The following is a 19,440-nucleotide window of genomic DNA, read 5'->3' as shown; positions in this document are numbered from 1 at the left end:
CCAGATTTTTCCAGTCCTTTGTTCCTGTAGAATCCAATGTGTCTGGAACATTAGACTGGAAGAGTTTGCAACAAAAACAGTATGCAGCATTCTGGGTTTTTGAGTATATAAGCCATGGCCTCTCCACTTTGTCACCATTGGGGATTTCATGCCAGTAATGTGTTGGATGGAAACTTCTATTTTCATTGTCTTTGGGGAACATGAAGTTTTTCCATTTGCTGTGGCCCATGCAGTACATGGAAGTCCCTCAGGCTTTGTTTGTACATGGAAGTCCCACCACTTTGTTTGAATAATCAAAGTGGTGCTTTCGGTGCCTTCTTGGTTGCAAAGATTTGAACTGCTTCCTGCTGAAGGTCCAGAATCTGGGCCAGCTCACGTTCTATTGAGATGGTTGCAAGGCCCACCAGCCTCTCTTGTGGAGCGTAGATGTGTTTTTATTAACTTCAGCTTGGAGAAGCTGCATTCTCCACTGGCAACTGTTACAGGAAGTGTTAGAAGTATGTGCAGAGCTACAAAAGCATTTGGAAAGAGGGTGGTCATCTTATTTGTATACATATATTCCAGCCTTTGAAGTTGATCCTGCTGAAATATATCTTGAAAGGGCTTTCAGTTAATCACCTAACTCAATATCGCGCATGCATATCATCATGTGTCAACACTGTCTCTAGTGCCCTGCATTGCTGGTGTAGGTCTTCTTCAGGTATAGTGAGGAGTTTTGGAATATCATACAACATCCCAAATATACTGCTGTGTTCCTTGAGTTGCATGGAACTCAGGCTACTGCTCAAGTGGGTCCACAGTTCTGGATCATCTAGACTTAAGGAACTAAACTCAGCAGCAGCTGTTTCTTGTGCCTCCACCACACTCTTCTCTCATCTACACTTTTCTTCAGGAATGTGCATGGTTACATCCATTTGAGATGGAGATTTGGATGCTGCAGTCACTGCCAGGTCACCTGCACTCTCACTGGAAGATCAGGTATCTCCTCATCACTCACATCCTCACTGGGGCCGGAAGGCCAACCATGAAGATTTGTGCCTATGTATCTCAGGAGAGCTCCTTCCTGCTTAGATAGAAAAGCTCCCTTTGCTTTTTTCTTCTTCTGAATGCTGCCCCAGAGGGGCATTTTCTTCTTTCACTCATGACTGCTGTTGTGTGCCAGCTATAGTGGCTCTCAACACTCAATTGAAGGGGACAAATAAGCAGGCTGGTAGCAAGGCCTGAGTGAGGGAAGATATCAGTGTCTTAAGGGCCTAACTGGCTCCTACTACTTCAGTTGACTGCCTGTTCTCCTCAAGTGGGTTCAGGGAAGCAGCAGGAAACAGGAAGCTACCTGAGAAGCTGGTGTTAATCAGTCCAGGCTCCTGGGGGTGCTAGAGAGCTATATAAGAGGCTCCTCCTCCTCTCTCTCCCTGCAGCTCCTGCTGCTTTCTGTTATTCCCTCTCACCTTTTCTCCTGCCTGCCTGCTATGTCTCTTGTGCTCTCCATCCTCCAGCACAGCACTCCACCATCTCTGTGCATCTAGAGCAGAGAGAATACATATGCACCAGCAGCAGACACAGTTTTCTACACTCTAGGTCCTAATGGCACCCCCCCACAGTCTGGCACCTGAGGCGACCACCTCAGTTTGCCTCATGGTAAGGCCAGCCCTGCTCTTGTTAGCTTGGGAAGCAGAGCTGACAAGCCTCTTCAGCCTTCCCCAGGAATTTCCTACATCTTCCTTCTCTCTGGTCCTTTACTGACTCATGTGCTGTCCTGGCCAAATTGGGAGCACCTCCTTCTGGAACAGGAGTGCTGGTCCAGCTTCATTTAAAGGGGTCAGTCACCCTGTGACAGGAACTTAAATACAAAAACTAACATTAATCCAATATTACAATCAAGAAATCAAGCACACAGAGAAGGAAGTTTGAAAGCAAAGATATTTACTATGTTGTGGATATGTAATATTTTCTCATCCTATTTTACTTTGTTGAGAGGCAATCTTAATCTCTGAAAAGGATGTTGAAAAATTGCAGATGGGTAAGACAAGAAGCACCAGAGTTATGTGAGACCTTACAATGGGAGACTTAAGGAGCTCAATTTATTTAGTATAATAAAGAGAAGGACAAGAGGGATCTTGATCAGGCTTAAGCACCTTCCTGGTGAGAAGATTCCTGACACTAGGGGGGCTTTTAATCTAGTAGATAAAGGTCTGAAAAGATCCAATGGCTGGAAGTTGAGGTTAGATAAATTCAAATTGAAATATTAGACACAGATTCTTAACTGTGAGTGTAATTATTCACTGGAACAGCTTATCAAGGGAATTGGTAAATTCATCATTGCTTGAAGTCTTTAAGTGGAGATTGGATATATTTCTAAAAGATATGTTCTAATTCAGAGACAGGATATTGGACTTATGTAGCAGGGAAGAATAATTTCTTAGAGTGCAGAAATTATTGGGTGAAATTCGATAGCCTGTGTTATGCAGGAGGTCAGACTAGATAATGGTCTCTTCTTGCCTTAAACTCTGATTCTCTGTTGATATTTTAAAATATATTTAATGAAATATACAGGGTGTTTAACATGGACAAGTTTTATGCTGCAGGATAAGTTTCAATCTGAATTTCTTTCCTTTGTATACTCCCTTTCTCAGCCTTCACACTGTATTAATGAATATATACATTTTACTTATATAATACACACAAAAAGTAGGTTAAAAGAACAGGTTGCAAAGTCAAGCACTCAGAAATTAGACTGAATTCTGGCATTTCCTGTCTGTACAACCTTAATTCATCCCGCGCTGGTGCATATGCACTAAGATACAATCTTTAATTACATGATCACATACAATTTCCTCCCCTCCCCAGGCTTCCATTCCCACATACACATTCCTATTCCCAGGGTCCTTGCCAGCCAGTACCACTTCCCCCATCCTGGCTCCTCATCCAACCTGGCATCCAGTCCTTCTCCCCACATCCCCATCTCCTAGTCTCCCTCCTCAGGTTGTTCATCCAATCTCATTCTCCTACTTCTACCCCCAAACTGACTTTGGCTCCCATTCTCCTTCCTCCACCAATCACTGTGCGTATGATGCATGTGCAGTCTGGTCAGCAGTAGGAGCTGTGAGGGGATGGAGCGTGCTCAGTTAGGATGGAATTTTTGCAGATTTTTAACTGCTAAATTCTAAATTATTATTGAGCATATATGAGCTGAGATTTTTCAAAGGCTTATAGCTTGGCCATGTTTGGGCAGATTTTCACGGGAGCAGCAAAAGACACATCCCTGAACAAACACCATCCTTCTCTGATCAAAACATGAGTGTACTACAGCTTTCCAAAGAAAAAGTTCCCAGAATTTTTTAAAATAGCAAAACTATGTACATTTCTCTAGTCTTGTTCTTGGAAATGGATGAAACTTTCCAGAAACCTTCATCTTGAGGTAAACAGCTGGCATGGAAAATTTCAACCCAAACTGTTAGCATTTCACAAAGTTATAAGCAACTTACAACAGGGCCTTATAATGGAAAGTGTTGGGCAGTCTTAGCAATAGATGGCACTACCATCCCTGCCTATAATATATTTACCTCTCTATAGGAAAAAGGGTGTATTCATGGATGAACAAGATGCTTTGCAATTCATTGTCTAATGGCTAGTTTTTCAGGTGAGACCTGCAGGATTCCTGTGCAATATTCTTTTCAAACTGTTCTGGGGACACATTGTGCTTTAGTGCAGAGAGAGGGCAACCACTGGAAAGAAACTTCCATCTCCTTTGTGCTTCTGCACAAATGTCAGGGACAATCACAATTCCTGTGGTTGGGAAGCATGAGGACTGCATGCTCCACGCTTGCCCAGAGATACACATCACCCCAAACTGGGAAGGAAGGAGGCAAGGCCTTGGCCCTGTTGTCTCTACACCAGCCCATGGTGTGCCAGGGGAATAGACTGAACCATCCAATATAATAGTGCAAAATGCACACATCATTTGCCCTAAGAAGCTTTAGGGATGGATTCCTGGCAGGGGATGATTCAGCAGAGCTCCTTGAGGAACAATCCTTTGCTGAGCCCCTCCGGCATGGCATGGTTGTGCATGGCTCCCAATTCAAGGCAGTGCTAAATGGCACAATCCCGTGTATTAATGTACTTCCTAACAAAGTAGCTTTTCTTATGACTACAACACCAGCAAAAACAGTTTGGGACCTTTGTGCTTTGCAATGAAAGAAAGACTTTGTACCTTTTCATTCAGAGCAGCTAGTGGGAGTGCTCAGTAAAGACAGCTCCAGATTCATTTTAAAAAACCCAGTGATCTCTAGCTTTTGGAAGTCTCCAAATCTAAGATTACCTTCTTTTACTGCAGCACAGGCATATGCAAAAAGAAAGCCCTGGCACAAAATGTAGATGTCAGAAGATCTCTGATGAGAGATATTAAAATAGCACGGCCAAAGTGGAGAGCTTCATTTGGTCTGCAAGACAGGAGGTTGTTATGAGAGTGATTGATAATTAGGGAGAAATTGCATTGTAACTTTTGATCAATTGCTCATTTGTTATCTGTCTATATCTGTTTGTCTTGCCTTTCAAACTGTAAACCTTCAGGGCAGGAAACTGTCTTCCACTCTGTACAGTGTCTAGCACAATGGGCCCTGATCTTGGTTGGAGTCCTGAGACACCACTGTGATAAACATAGTATTAATATCATGTTATAAAGAGTTGAGGGTGGAAAATGTCTTTGAGCTCTGGATCCATTTTCATTGACAGAGGAGTAAATCTGGAGAAACGCCTTTGAAGTCAGTGGAGTTATAAAGGTTTGACCCAGAGAAGAATTTGGCTCTGCACCTTCACACGGGGAATGGTGTGCACTTAAGAAACATACAAAGCTAAGTGTCTACAGTCACCTTCTGAAATCAGAGCACATTCCACCAGATAGAGAAACCAGCTTCACGGGCAGAGAATTCCTATGCTCTGTGGCCTTAGGTCTGAAGTAATTTACTACATCTTTGGAAGGCATACTGGCAAGATGACAGAGTGGGCAGAGCTAAGTTACGTGAGCCAGTGATTGCCGATTCTTCAGATCTGCCTAATAGAGAAATAGAAAAGGCCATTTGAAGATAGTTGGACTTAGTAAAATTCAAGGAGAATAAATAATCAGATAAGAAGATATTTTTCTTTTTCTCCCAAGGATGTGAATTGTAGCAGAGATGTTTACAACAATGTTTCTGTTTGTCAGATCCTTACTATTACTTAAATAGCATTTTTATAAACTCCATTGGAGGCACTCCCTAAGCATGTCTTTGTTTACCCAATAATCTGTAACAGCTCTGTAGGTAAATATGTAATTCAGAAATATGTAAAATACACTCAATTCTACTAATTAAGGAAATGCATAAGGAGGGAGATAATAAATCACAGAGTCGTGACTCCATAGACCATAGTGATACCTCATGAGTTTCTGAAGTGCATTGTGTGAAAGTCCACAAAGAGAATTTTTAGTTTACTGATTGATTATTTGGCAAGCAGTAATGCCTCCATCAGATTCGAGAACCTGACTAAATTGTATCAACCCAATAAACAGTGACAACTGCTTCATGCAGGTTCTCTTAACATAATATTATTTCAAGCCCCACATGGAAAATGTTTAGTTTGCTGGTTATTGCTCCAGTAGCCTTGTGATGGTCTGTTGGGTCAGTGCTCCAGCAACTAGACTCATCTGTCCCTAGTGACATTTTGGATTAAATAATGTTGCTAATAACTCATTCCCAAATGAAAATAGCTCCCGTTGCTTTATATACATACTCTCCATATGGCAAAGTTAATTTCATTTCTGAACTGACAATATGCCATAGTGGAAATTAAGGGAAAAGTGCCCAGTGCTGTTTGTTGTTTTAATTCCAGTGTTCCTTCCTCAAAAGGAAAGCCAGCTGAAGTCAATGGGGATTTGTGTGTGGCAGGACTGCAACAATGGGCCATGTTGGTTCTTTTTCTGGTTTTCCAGTATGTGTGGTAAAAACAATTGTTTGTTTCTGTGTCAAGTTTCAGCCAAGAGCAAAGTTTTACTGCTGAGCTATAAGACCTATAAATAAGGCAATACCATGTGAAGTCAGAAAGACCCTTCATTTTTATGGTTTAAATTGCCTTCCTAGTCTGTATTTGTGTATGCATATGAAGAAAGAGAGAGGGATTGCTTGGCCTCTAATGAAAGCCCTTTCCTGTAAAACAAAATTGATTGGTAATTGTGTGAAATAAAATAGATGTATATTGAAGGGCATATGAAAGCTGCCAGATAGAAAATTTGAACCTCAGTTTTCAATCTGCAGAACTAGTGGTCATGGAAACTACCCCATATGCTGCCCAGACATATCTGGCACTGTATCTCAGACTTGCCCTGTACAAGGATCCCGTATTGCGGTAAGAAGGATATTCAGTTTCCTTGCTCTTCAAAAGGGCTCATTTTGCCATTTCCTTAGAATAGATTGTGCTGTAGGCACTGTCAGGTGCATTAGAGGGGTAAAGGGCAGCTGGAACCAGACAGAATTCTTCCTATAGATTCCCCAGCAGTTCACAACCACTACACCACCCTTGGAGATGGTGTAGCATGCTCCCAATCCTTAGCATGCCCTTTGATTTCCCTTTTTAATAATTTCGTATGCCCAGGGGCCTCCGGAGGGAGCATTCCTGTGCTCTCCAGTGGAATCTGACCAGCCCCTATGCTCTTTTTGCTCTACCCCCAAGACTCTGGTCCTTCATCATTTTATTGTCATTTAATGCTATACAACTATAGTAGAATCACATCTTGGCAGTTGGAGGAAGCCAATTCATGGGACGGTGAAGGGAAGGGGGATGCTGGCATCAGAGGATGGGATGGAAGGAGAGATCTAGCCACCGGGAGGAGGAATCTGCCACCAGGGGGAGGGGAGGTAGGAGAGAAATGCACAGTGGGAAGGAGCTGCAAAAGGAACATTGCAAACTTAAACCGGTCAGCCCCTACCACTGGGGTTTTCCTAATTCGTACTGTTTGATGCCAAACCAAAGACAAATGAAAGTAGCTCATTTCAGATCTGCTCTGGAGATTCTTTGAGCTAAGTTAGTGTCCTGGCTTCAGAATGAGAGAACAGAAAGATTGGAGGGCTTGGGAAATTGGTAACAAGAGCTGGCGTCTTTTACCTTTATTTTAGGTAACTGGTTCAAAGCTGGCTGCTGTCGCTAGAGAATGGAAGTTACCACCATCATGTATGTGGCTGCTGGCTGAACTGCCCACTGGTATGTGAAGTGACTTGTAGGTTTCACGCTAGTACCTAGCTGTGCATATAAAAGAAAACAATATCAGCAAATTCAACATAGTGGCTTTCAGCACAGACCCCAAGTAGCCTGGAGAATTAATTATATTCATGCCCCAAGAGGTGATTCCTCCAGGGCAGTTCTGCAGTACACTGGCAGAGCTCTACAGAGTAGTTTTCATTGCTGTGCTGGACATGCTCTATAGCTAGAGGATTTGCACTTCAGTTTTATCAGTCTGGCACATTTCACAAGCACTTAAATTTACTTAAAATGGATTTTTATGTATTTTCATTTAAAGTAAATCTTTAAAATAGTTGGCTTTCTGCCAGTGGAGGATTTTCCTCATCTGATCAATGACACTATGTCCTCAGTCAATTTCTTGCCATCTTTTCCCAGCTCTTTTAATTCTATTCTTGCTGATTTCAAACATAGGTATCATCTGTTACTTGGGAATAGCTCCCTGCCCCACATAAGGATTTCAGGGCCATACCTGAGGCTTGGTCACTGGAGACTTCCTGATAATGTCACTAGTGGTCCTGTTTCTGTATTTGACCATAGGGAGACACAGGGCCGGTGCAACCATTTAGGCGACCTAGGCGGTCGCCTGGGGCGCTAGGATTTGGGGAGCAACATTTTCTTCTGCAGCGACTGCGGTGGCCGGATCTTCGGCCGCCCCGGTTGCCGCCGGCATTTAGGTGGAGGGAGCTGGAGCAGGGGAGCGCGGGAAGGGCCGCCTGCAGCAAGTAAGGGGGGGGGGTGGCACACAGGAGAACTCTCTGCCTCAGCTCACCCCTGCCCCACCTCCTCCCCGAGCACGCCATCACTGCTTCACTTCTCCCGCTTCCCAGGCTTGCGGCGCCAAACAGCTTAGGTGCCGCAAGCCTGGGAGGTGGGAGAAGTGAAGCAGTGATGGCGTGCTCAGGGAGGAGGCGGAGCAGGGGTGAGCTGGGGTGGGGAGGATGCCTCAGGGTGGAGGGTGGGGGGTGCGGAGCTGCCAAGGGGAGGTACCTCAGGGCAGGGGGGGAGCTGCCACGGGGGGGCACCTCAGGGCAGGGGCTCAGGGACAGGGGAGGGTGCAAGGTGGAAGTTTCGCCTAGGGCGCGAAACATCCTTGCACCGGCCCTGGGGAGACACAATCCAAAGAATTCAGCTGGCTTGAAGAAAGGAAAGGAAGGTTGCAACCAACCTTCTTCAGCTCACTTGTGTTAAGATGGTCATTGCATCAGGATTAAACTCTGTGGCAGCCAAGTTACAAAGTTTGTGGCGCTTTTGTAGAAAACAAAGTTATGGCTGAAGACAGCCTTAATTTTCAAAACAAATGTGGAATATATAATTCATTATTATTACATGCCACATTTTCCTAAACAATAATATGTCGCACTTACAGTGCTTTTCATCCATAGACCTCAAAGAGCTTTACGAAGATGGGTATCATTCTCTCTATTGCACAAACAGAGAAACGGAAGCACAGAAAGGTGAAATGACTTGTCCAAGACCATACAGGGCAGAGCCAGGTATACAGCCCAAGCCTCCTGACTCCTAATCCTATACCCTTCCCAGTAGACTATTCTGTCTTCCTGTTAAGAACTGGGGCCAAGCTTTAAAAACCTTCAGAAAAATCCCAACTCCACTGTAGCCAAAAGAAGTTTTGCAACTGACTTCTATGGGACCAGGATTTTCCCTACTAAGCATTCTGTATTGTCTGAATTCCCTACATGAGTTGTGCATTAATATCTATATGTCTAATCTATAATTTAATTGTATTTATTGTGTGGCAAAGTTTTCTAACTGCCATTGCCAGTTCTTATCTTCATCAGATAAAGGTTACATTATTCAGACATTGAACTGGAAGACTGATTGATGGATTTTGAACGGAAAGGTTCCCTAGAAGGCAATGTGGGTTTGTTTTCCCTGTGACAAGCATAATTTAACTAAAAGAATATATATCCCACTTAGCCTGTTCGTGCCTGACCGCCATAAGTGCCATAATGTCATTTAATACTGGCTCATCCATTAAGAGAACATCTTAAAGAACTGATTTTGTCGAATAAAAACAGAAATGGGTCTTCTTTACCTCAGCTGGAAATCACTTTAATGGGGCTCTCTCAAACATCCTAGACCTTACCCTTTCATGTAATTTATCATTGTTATAATCGGATGAGGAAAAAATTCTCCATGCTCCAAATATCTTCTTGTTTTAAAATCCTATAAGCCCCAAAGTAGAAAAAGTCATACCACCTTCAGTAATGCAACAAATAAACCCAATGTTTTCCCCTATAGAAAAAGCCAACAAATATTCTTAACAAGAGTTTTATGCACACAGGGTCAGTACCTCAGGGCTGCTCTAAATTGAGTGCAACTGCAGCAGCTCTCAAGTGATTGCTGGAGCACAGTAGTAATCTGCCTAAACTCCTCCTCAGCTAGGTTCCTAGCCATGGCTTCTGGACTGGGGCCTGTGAGGTGGGTGGTATCGGGCAGTTTTGTCAGTTCTGGGGACACAGGCGCTAACTTTTGTTTTTGCCAATCGGTGCTCCACCCCCGCTCTATTCTGAGGCCAGTCTAAATTTGCTTGCTCCTAATCACCATGACCACAATAATGAGCAATATTGTACTTATAAAAAAAAAGTACTTGTCCGAGGTGACTGGGCATGTGGAACCATGCAAATCTGTCAACAAACAAGCAAGCAAAAAATAGCAATCTCCTACAAAAATCCTAAATACAAGTTCTTGACAGGTTTCCTCTTCAAAACTTACTCTTAATTAATTATCAAAGTTCAAAACTATAGCATGAAAGTCTGGTCTTCACCTACTACGGGCTACCCGTATGCAGTACTAATAATGGGGGGAAGGCAATATGGATGGTCCTGAGAGAACTCTTGTGATTGTAAGAGCTGGCAATTTTAAACAATATTTTTTATGTAAAGATCTTTTTAAAAATATGATTGCTTAACATTATGATACCAAGACATGAGTTTAGCAAGATGACCAACATGGTTTGGAGTGCTAGCAGCATGGGAGTTTATCATTGTAGTTAAGAGGCCATTGATAAGCATTTAAAAGTTCTAGCTTTGGAGGCCAGGATAAGAAGGATTTCAAATTCCTGATCAGCTGTCAGAAATGTTCAGGTCCTTTTCAGAGAGACCCCGAAGAGAATGCAAGGTGATCACTTCCAAGCACATCACATGTGAGAGCTTTTATTGGGTGTTATAAGGAGTACAGGGGTGGCAGTGATGTTGGGGGAGTTTCACGTTGCTCTGCAGCATGAAGTGCAGGTCACTTGTTAGGACTATCCATGTATGTCTCTCTGAATTAGTTTCCTGTCATTGCTGGGCATTGGACATTGGTGCACCTTGGTCCCTTCTATTCTCTGCCTGTGACACATAATAGTTTAGTCTCCTGTGAGCTGTAATACTTTAGTCTGATGTGGGTTGTTGGGTCTAGTGTGCAGGTGGTGATGGTGGTAGATTAGATGATCTGATGGTCCCTTCTTGCCTTAAACTCTATGACTTTATGAAAATTAAGTGAGAGATAAATGCACTAATTAAGGCTGCCATCCTGCTTAAGGATCCACTAGCACAGACCCCTGTAGCCATGTACAGGAATACCACACAGGCACAAAGGGCCTGTGGTAGTGGATTCCAGGGCAGAACTGGGTCCCATTGATGTGATGCTTTCGTGGTGTTGAGTGACACCTGAAATCTGCTCAGAACTCCAAAGTCCCTAAGACGTGAATGGGAATTTAAGGTATTCAGCACCTCCCTGGATGGGAGCCAGAGCTAGAAAATGAAAGATACAGTCCAGCTGCCAATGTAATAACAAGCGCCTTCATGCTGTGCTGCTCCACTCACCTTTTCTCCCTTGACCATGACAAGACCAGGGATAGGTAGTGGTGGCTTGGGGCTCTGGGGTTTGCGTGTGCTGGGATCAACTAATTTCAGGTGCATCAATGTTGTTGCTGTGGATTTGCATTAAACGTAGGGAACTGACTGGTCTGCTTATTTTAGTATATTTGTAAAAAGTTGTTAAGGGCACCCCTTCTAAAAGGTGGTATAAATAAAAATAAATAAATGCATCCCCTGTTTGACAGAATGGATATATTTTAGTAAATGTTACATATTTTATATTACAAGATGGCAAATGGTCTTCCACTGGAAAAATCAAATGGAAAAAGAAAATGGAAACTAAATGAATTAAATGATGTTTAAGTCCCAGAGTGAGCATCTCAAGTAAAAATTGAAAGCAGATGTCTGAGAGAATTCCACAGGGATCTAGACTACCTGCAAATTTAGCTGAAAATAACTTTTGGTGACAGTTTTCTCTAATTTATATGTGGTGGGCAGCAGATTAATCCATTGATTAACAGATAATTGAAAGTTATCTTTCCAGATTTGCATTAAAAACGTTTCACAGAAATTGTGAGAAGTATGTCAATGAGATTCTTAATACACTAGTCAGTGGAATAATCAGACCTATATGAATCACTAAAGAGAGATGTAATGTACCTGTAATTCAATGTGTAATCAGAGTAACAGCCTGCCAATAACTGAGCTGAAAAGGTTTGACTTAAGGAGGCCAGAGGAGAATGACAGGCCTTCAAATGTTTGAGCTTCTTTTGCTAAAAGTCATTTGGACTGTATGGAGGACAGCATATAGTGGAGCCCAGACTGGAGACCCACTCACCACTTTCTGTTTGGATTTTAAGATGCAGCTTTAATTATTGTGAGGTGCTCAGGTGCTATAGTATTTGATCTCCAGGGAAATCCTATACATACATAAATACAATCTGCTTTCTAAATATGGAACAGAAAATCAGGCATCTGAGAGGGATATTGGTAAATAATTTGTCAGTTTTGGTTTCTGTATGGGTAGTACCAGCAAAGGAAATTATAATGTAGGAGCTATTTCTGTAGTAGTATCAGAGTCTTTGCGAGGAAGGAAAATATATGACATTCACAAGCAGGAAGAGAACCACACTGAAGTTCTATGTATTAAAATATGTAGGTAGCTGGGTGATTTTTTTTCTTAACTCTGTGACCATAATTAATATGTTGTGTATTATGTTATGTAAAGTATTGATTATAATGGGCTCACCAAGTATCGCAGTTCTATCATTTGTTTTAATTGATTTTAAATTGTAGGTTCAATCCTGGAACTGTTGGAGAAGAAATTGTGGAGTCAATCTTGAGTTTCACTCCTCTCACTCAGCTCCACTCTTACAATGTGAAGGGAGCAGAAGCAGCCAGATCTCTCTTATTGAGGATTTCTTCAGCCCTGGGGAGTCCCAGCCAGCAGAGAGACAGCATAGCCAGCGCCTGTGTCTTCTCCCATGGCTATTTCCAGTGAAGGGTGCCTCTTGGGATTAGGAAGGATGTGCTAGAATTATGGTCAGAGTGTGCTGTGCTCCAGCATTTCCTAACTGGAAGATGGACCATCTAGGGCCAGGACTGGGACCAGCATAGAACCCACCCCAGAATCAAGAAGCTGCAGCTAGTTCCCTTCTCAGCTTCATTCTTGGAAGTTGGACACTGCTAAGAATTTGGGCTAGAGTCTGTTCAGCATCTAATAAGAGACCAGGGTAATTAGTACCCCAAGCTCAATATAGTTTAAGATGCTTCCCAACTCCACCCCCCAAATAGCATCAGTGCTACAAGTGGACTCACAACCAAGTTCACAGCAAGGACAAACAGCAAAAGGAAGGGGCCATTTCAGAGGCTGAAAGGGACTATATCCAGCTGGTTAAAAGGAACAAAATATCCTTCCATTTTTGGAATTAAATTCATAACTACATTTCTAGCCAGAATTGCCACAACCTTGACTATTATCATGAGTTGTAATGGTCACAGTGGCAAAGTACAAAATAGTAGGACGCCAGAAAAGCATTGTGATTGGGTAATCATGTAATCTCTTTCTGTCTCCAATTATACTGGAAAATGCCAATTACCTTTGATTTCCTATCTTCTGTCAAGTATGTATGCCCCAGGTGGTTGTTTAAAGGTTATGTTACTACGTGGCAGTAAGAGATGTCCCAAGTCTGAGACACTGTGTCATTATAGCAACCTTTTGTACAGTGGCTGTGAGTGCACACTCACATTAAAGTAGAATCAATAACTGGACTCTTGGGAAGTTCAGACTTCATTGGTGCAAAAAAACACACAAAAATGCTCTCTCTTGTCCACCTCAATCCAGCAATGTGCCAAGGAGTCTGGTCCCAATTCAGCAAAGCACTTAAGCACATGCTTAACTTTGACATCGTTGGCATGTGTTTAAGAGCTTTGAGGTCAGAGTGCATAGCATTGCGCAGGACCAAACTCCTAGGCATTTCTAATGCCTACATCACCACAACACCCAAGTATCTAGGTGTCTTCTTATAAGAAAAAAATACCACATTAATTTGATCCATAAAGGACCCTGGCCTTAGAATCTCCTAGGTTTCACTGCAATTATGGGAGGTTTTATTTTCCTTTTGGAAAAAAACCAAACAAGTCTTTCAACACGTACTCTTATTGCGAAGAGGTCAAACTATTGGCAAATATGGGACAAGGCGATAGCTTCATAGGACTGAATATTAAAAAGACAGAGAAAATACTGAAGGAAGAATAAAGCTCTTTGTCCCAGATCCAGCTGACTCATTTCCCAACGCTACTGGGATCCATAATATCCTCTATAGATGTATTGTAGTGGGCGTAAGAGTCCAAGGGAGGTTTCCTGTCACAAAACAATGGCCTTCACGCTATATTCCCTCTTTTTGATACCTAGGAGCTTTAGTTTCCTTTCAAATTATATTTGCATATTCTATTTAGGAACATCAGAATTGCCAGACTGAAACAGACCTGTGCAGTGCATCTAGTCCAGTATCCTGTCTGCCGTTGGCCAGTACATGATGCTTCTGAGGAAAGTGCAAGAAACGCTGCAGAAGGCAGTGCTTTAAAATGAAGATCAGAACCTTGGCTTGTGGCCAGGTATGATAGACGAGCCACTGGCACTCAGTTGTTTCAAATAAGTTTGTCACATAATACTTTTTATATCTATCATGCCTTCCTTTAGTGCTCAGCTCAAGTAGGTCTTTGGCATTCCATTGATAAAGCTGGGATTCCAGACTGGATTCTGCTCTGTTGCACCAGTGATACTTTCCCTCTAGAGACTGCTGCCTAAGCACCATATTTAAAGGTAGGTGTTTGTATTGGGAGAAGCTGAGAGAAAAGGCTGAAGCTACCTTTAATGGTCTCTTGGGTAATTGAGCCGCTCTCTGAATCAGAAGCACGAGGTCTCTTTACGTGTGGCTTTTATTTAAAAAAAAAAAAAAAGTCTTAAGTTTTTTGAAAGCTAGTTGTCTCGATTTGGGAAGTATTCACATTTGCCCTTAACTGAGATGAGATTTAGAAATCTCTCCTCTAAACACAAGTCCCTTAAATCTTATTATAGATTGATAATAGGTTGGCCGGTGTTGCGTACTTACAATCATTCATTTGTGCATCAGAGGGATATTATAGGAAAATGCATGCCTGAGAAAACTGTTGGACACACAGAAAATACCTGAGGTAATACAGGTGAGCAATGTAAAGAGGGAGTGTGATGGGTTGGATCAGAAACACCCTTGGGGCTACCAACTGATGTGCCAAGACTACTTCTGCTCCTGCTTTCCTGCCCTGGCAGCTTAGGACTTCAGTATGCCTGGGTTGAGCCAGACCCGCTAGCCTGCTGCAAACCCAGACCCAGGATCTGACCCACGTCCCCTAACAGCTGCAAACTTAACTGAAAGCAGCTCACAGAAGTGTTCTCGTCTTTAACACTCAGATGCCCAACTCCCAATGGGGTCCAAACCCCAAATAAATCCTTTTTACCCCGTATAAAGCTTATACAGGGTAAACTCATAAATTGTTCACCCTCTATAACACTGATAGAGAGAGATATGCACAGCTGTTTGTCTCCCCTCCCCCAGGATTAATACATACTCTGAGTTAATTAATAAGTAAACTGTGATTTTATTAAATACAAAAAGTAAGATCTAAGTGGTTCCAAGTAGTAACAGACAGAACAAAGTGAATTACCAAGCAAAATCAAACAAAACCACTTGATACAGTAATACAACTGAGTACAGATAAAATCTTACCCTGAAAGATGTTTCAATAAGTCTCTTTCACAGACTGGATGCCCTCCTAGTCTGGGCACAATCCTTTCCCCGGTACAGCCCTTGTTCCAGCTCAGGTGGTAGCTAGGGGATTCCTCATGATAGCTTTCCCTTTTCTCTGTTCCATCCACTTATATATCTTTTGCATAAGGTGGAAATCCTTTGTCCATCTGGGTCCCCCTTCTTCTCAGTGGAAAGACACCAGGTTAAAGATGGATTCCAGTTCAGGTGACATGATCACATGTCACTGTAAGACTTCATTGCTCACTTGCCAGCACACAGGTATACAGGAAGACTTACAGGTAAAACAGCCATCTGCAGTCAATTGCCCTGGTTAATGGGAGTCATCAAGATTCCAAACCACCATTAATGGCCCACACTTTGCATAATTACAAAAGGCCCTCAGAGTTATATTTCATATTTCTAGTTTCAGATACAAGACTGGTACATTTATACAAATAGGATGATCACACTCAGTAGATTATAAGCTTTGTAATGATACCTTACAAGACACCTTTTGCATGAAGCATATTCCAGTTACATTAGCATATGTTCATAAAATCATACAGAGTGCAACATCACAGGAAGTAGCAAAGATATCAGGCTCAGTGCCTTAAAGGTGTTCGGCTGTTGCTTTGGTCAGCAAAACAACACCTAATCCCTGGGTGTACTGCAGCCAACCGCAGGAATTTTGTGCCTTATGCCTGGCCCCCAGGTTTCCAATACAATCAGTGCTTGGGGAGAATTGAGCACCTTAGAAAGGGATGTTCAGAAGCCAGCCCGCTGAGCAGAGAGCCACGTAAGTTAGCTAGGAGTGCAATGCTGATGAGAGGGGATCAAGCATCTGGGGATATGTCTATACTGCAATTAAACACCCACGGCTGGCCCGGACCAGCTGACTTGGGCTTGGGCTGCAGGGCTGTTTAATTGCAACATCGAGTTCTAGGCTTGGGCTGGAGTCCAGGCTCTAGGAACCTGTGAGGTGGGAGGGTCCCAGAGCTCAGGCTGCAAAGCAGTTGAGCCTAGGAGTCCACCCTTCCCTTAAACTGCAACCCAGCCTAAACCCCACAAGCCTGAGTCAGCTGGCAGTTTTTAAATGCAGTGTAGACATACCTTAAATGGCTGACCTGGGGTGTCTGGCTGACAGGCCAAAGAAAGGTGCCTCTCTTCACTCTGGAGCCTCAGCTATATACCCCCTCCTAGAGTTAGACACTTAGGCCAGCCCTTGCCCTAGCTGCCAAAATCCTCTCTCTCTTTCACTTGCTCATGCCTGCTAGCTCTCTCACTCTCACCCTCCATTCCCCTGGGTGTCTTTTGTGGGGGTGCTCTGCTGCACCTCCACCTGGCGCTAGCCTGCCTCCAGCTCTCCAAGCAGTTTGCTAGCTGTAGGGTGGTATCAGGGCTTAGGCAGGTTTGTAACTGCAGGCCAGCTGAAACTTTGCTGTCTAGGGGATTAGGCAGCAGCTTTGAAAATGTTAATGATGCCTCAATGGTGGATTTAGGTGCCAAGTGGGGTTTTCAAAAACACCTAAGATGGACAGGCACCTAACTCCCATTGGTTTCAATGAGAGGTAATGACTGAGACACTTTTGAAAAATCTCACTAGACACCTATCTGCATCTTTAGGCACCTAAGTAGCTTTGAAAATCTGGCTGATTAAGCATCCAGAGCTACACTGAGCATGTGATTTGGTGCAGTGTCAATTTGCAAATATGCAGCAGGCAGGCAGTCTGAAGTTGTGATTAAGGTACTTTTCAGGCGATGTTGTAGTTGTGGGATGTTCCAGAAACCATGTGTTCAGTGACCTGTCTGCTCACAGCTCCTTCAGCAGTGATTTGAAAAGGAGTCAAATTCATTAACAATAACAGGTGCATTGGAGAAATTTGTGATTATGTTCCTTGGGAAACTTTTCCATATGGTGTGGATGGAGCTGGTGAGCTGATCCATTCAGAGCATGTCCTAATACTGGGGAACTTTGGCATTTTAGTTCCTGTTTTGTTCCATATTCTGTGTCTCCTCTGTTTCTTCTCCATTTAGGACTGCATAACGTCTGGCCTTTAGTTCTTGTTTATCTCAGTCTTCTTAATTCACTCTCTAATCCTGACATCAGTTAGAGTGTCCCAGCTGAAACTGGTGTTAAATGTCACAGCTGGAGAGTTTTATGAAAATCTAGCCTCTGGTTTGTAAATGTTGGGTAATTTGTTCAAATGATAGCAGGTCTGTGACTCACCTGGACCAATTTATTCAGATTAATCTGTTCTGCTACCATCTGTTTGTGGCATCAGAAAAGCGGCTGGAAGTTAAATCTGGGATAATGAACTATATTTATTGGGATAAAACAATTATGATGGTTAAGTTCTTTTAAAACCCATATATTGTTTAGAAAGTGTATTTTCAGCTCTTTAGTGTCTGTAACAGACACTGATTTCAGATGTAGCATGGAGAGAGTTGACTGCTTTCTTCACAACCACACAGTGTGTGTGGTATAAAAATTACTCTTAGATCTTTTAGTTAGACAGCCTCCTACTATTTGTGAAGTTTATGACTGCCAGTCTCCTGGCTGCTTTGCTAGGCTTCTGAAGATTCTATTCTATTCTGCAACATTTCCTTCCCCATATAAATCTGGCAATGTGAGAGTCAAGAGTGGAACATGCTTCTGGACAGTAACAAGATTGCACTATCCTTTCACTGAAAGAGAACTGAAATGTGTTAATTTTTACTCATGCCCTTTGCATGCCACAGGTAAAAGCAAGTCCTGGAAAGAATAACAGCTGTGGCTAGTGATCAGCAATAATTCAGTATGAAACAATTATGATGGATCATGCTGTTTTAGAATTACAAAAATTAAAAAGGAACCCGCCATGAGTCATGTTGAACCTGAGGAAATGTTAAATATCAGTGGGCTGGCCCAAGCTGCTGTATTTTTAAGTACTAACAAATGATAATGGTGACTGCATTGAACAGCAGTTAAGGAGAATGGGGGGCAACAATTCCAAATACGTGTTGCTCCTGAGTAAGATTTCCTAGAGTTAGGCTTAGCACTTCCTCTGTTACAGCCTCCTTGTCACCTTCCCTCTCTGCATTCTCCTGCTGCTTCTCAGAGCTAGTTTGTTTCATTAAAAGGAGAAAACAAAATAAGGGCTAAATTTTCAAATGCAGGCACTTTAAAACTGAGCCCACCAACTGGTGAGTGCACCCACTGGAGCTGCAGAAAGGTAGTTTTATATGCACAGCAAATGCTACGGGGGGTGCATGCACCAATTGGTCCTAAATGTTTTACTTTTATGTGCATAGGCAATTGTAGAGTAGCTAACTGTTCATGCTCATATCATTTCCTGTTCATTAGTAGCACATTACATTTGGATGCAGCAGCCTACATTAAAGAAGAATCATTGTTCTGATCACAATATTGGCCTTATTGAAATTAGTTGCACCATTGTTTTGATCCTGAATCAGTGAACACAATCAGACAGACTTTCTTTTTACTGTAAAAAAGTGTAAATCCAATATTTGTAGTCACAACCTTCACCTGCCCCCTACTCTTTCCCTTTGCAGGTTCCTAAATGATACATTAAGTGTCTGAGGAGGATGGCTGTGACTATGCATACTGAATGTACAGTAGTTTACATTAAAAAGGAAGTTATCTTATTGTGCAAACCAATCCAGCCTAAAAACTTTGCAAGATATTTCCTTTTAATGTAAGGCACTGTATTCTAATGCAATGCACGACTAATTAACAGATTCTGCAACACTTGCTCATGTTAAGTGGCACCTCAGTCTTCAACTAATCCCATCAAAATCACTGCAATATTTCAGTAGCTCCAACTGGATTAGGAAATCTCACATTCCAGGCTTATTCAATCTTCAGTCTCCAAGAGGCTGACCAAGTCCTAGTTTTCGCTGCCCTTCCAGTGCCTTATGTGCATGAGGCTGTTGCCGACCTAAAAGGCCTGAGGCAGCAAACAGTGGTTCTTGCCCGGTGTATCTCGCTCCAATAAACACACCAAGGTGGAGAAGCAGTTAAATGTTTATTTGAGTTCTCAAATAACAGGATGCTCGGAGAC

At 42.6% G+C, this 19,440-nt stretch overlaps 1 protein-coding gene across 4 annotated transcripts in view; it reads right to left on the bottom strand.

Annotated features, from left to right (window-relative positions):
- Positions 1-17,468, bottom strand: part of RBP2 (retinol binding protein 2) — a 33,238-nt gene extending 15,770 nt beyond the window's left edge. Inside the window, exons 1-2 of one of the 4 annotated variants that reach the window (XM_039486933.1) lie at positions 16,490-17,468; positions 7,135-7,269 (exon numbers count right to left, since the gene is read on the bottom strand). The gene's annotated coding sequence lies outside the window, so the exon portion shown is untranslated. Of the gene's footprint in view, positions 1-4,318; positions 4,399-7,134; positions 7,270-15,358; positions 15,419-16,489 lie in introns of those variants that run through there. The other 3 variants (XM_039486934.1, XM_039486932.1, XM_039486935.1) reach the window with 3 other exon arrangements.
- Positions 17,469-19,440: the final 1,972 nt, after the last annotated feature.

This window comes from Mauremys reevesii, linkage group 9, assembly GCF_016161935.1.
Source record: "Mauremys reevesii isolate NIE-2019 linkage group 9, ASM1616193v1, whole genome shotgun sequence".
In the NCBI taxonomy this organism is placed as follows: domain Eukaryota; kingdom Metazoa; phylum Chordata; order Testudines; family Geoemydidae; genus Mauremys; species Mauremys reevesii.
This window is presented reverse-complemented; position numbering and strand designations above follow the sequence as displayed.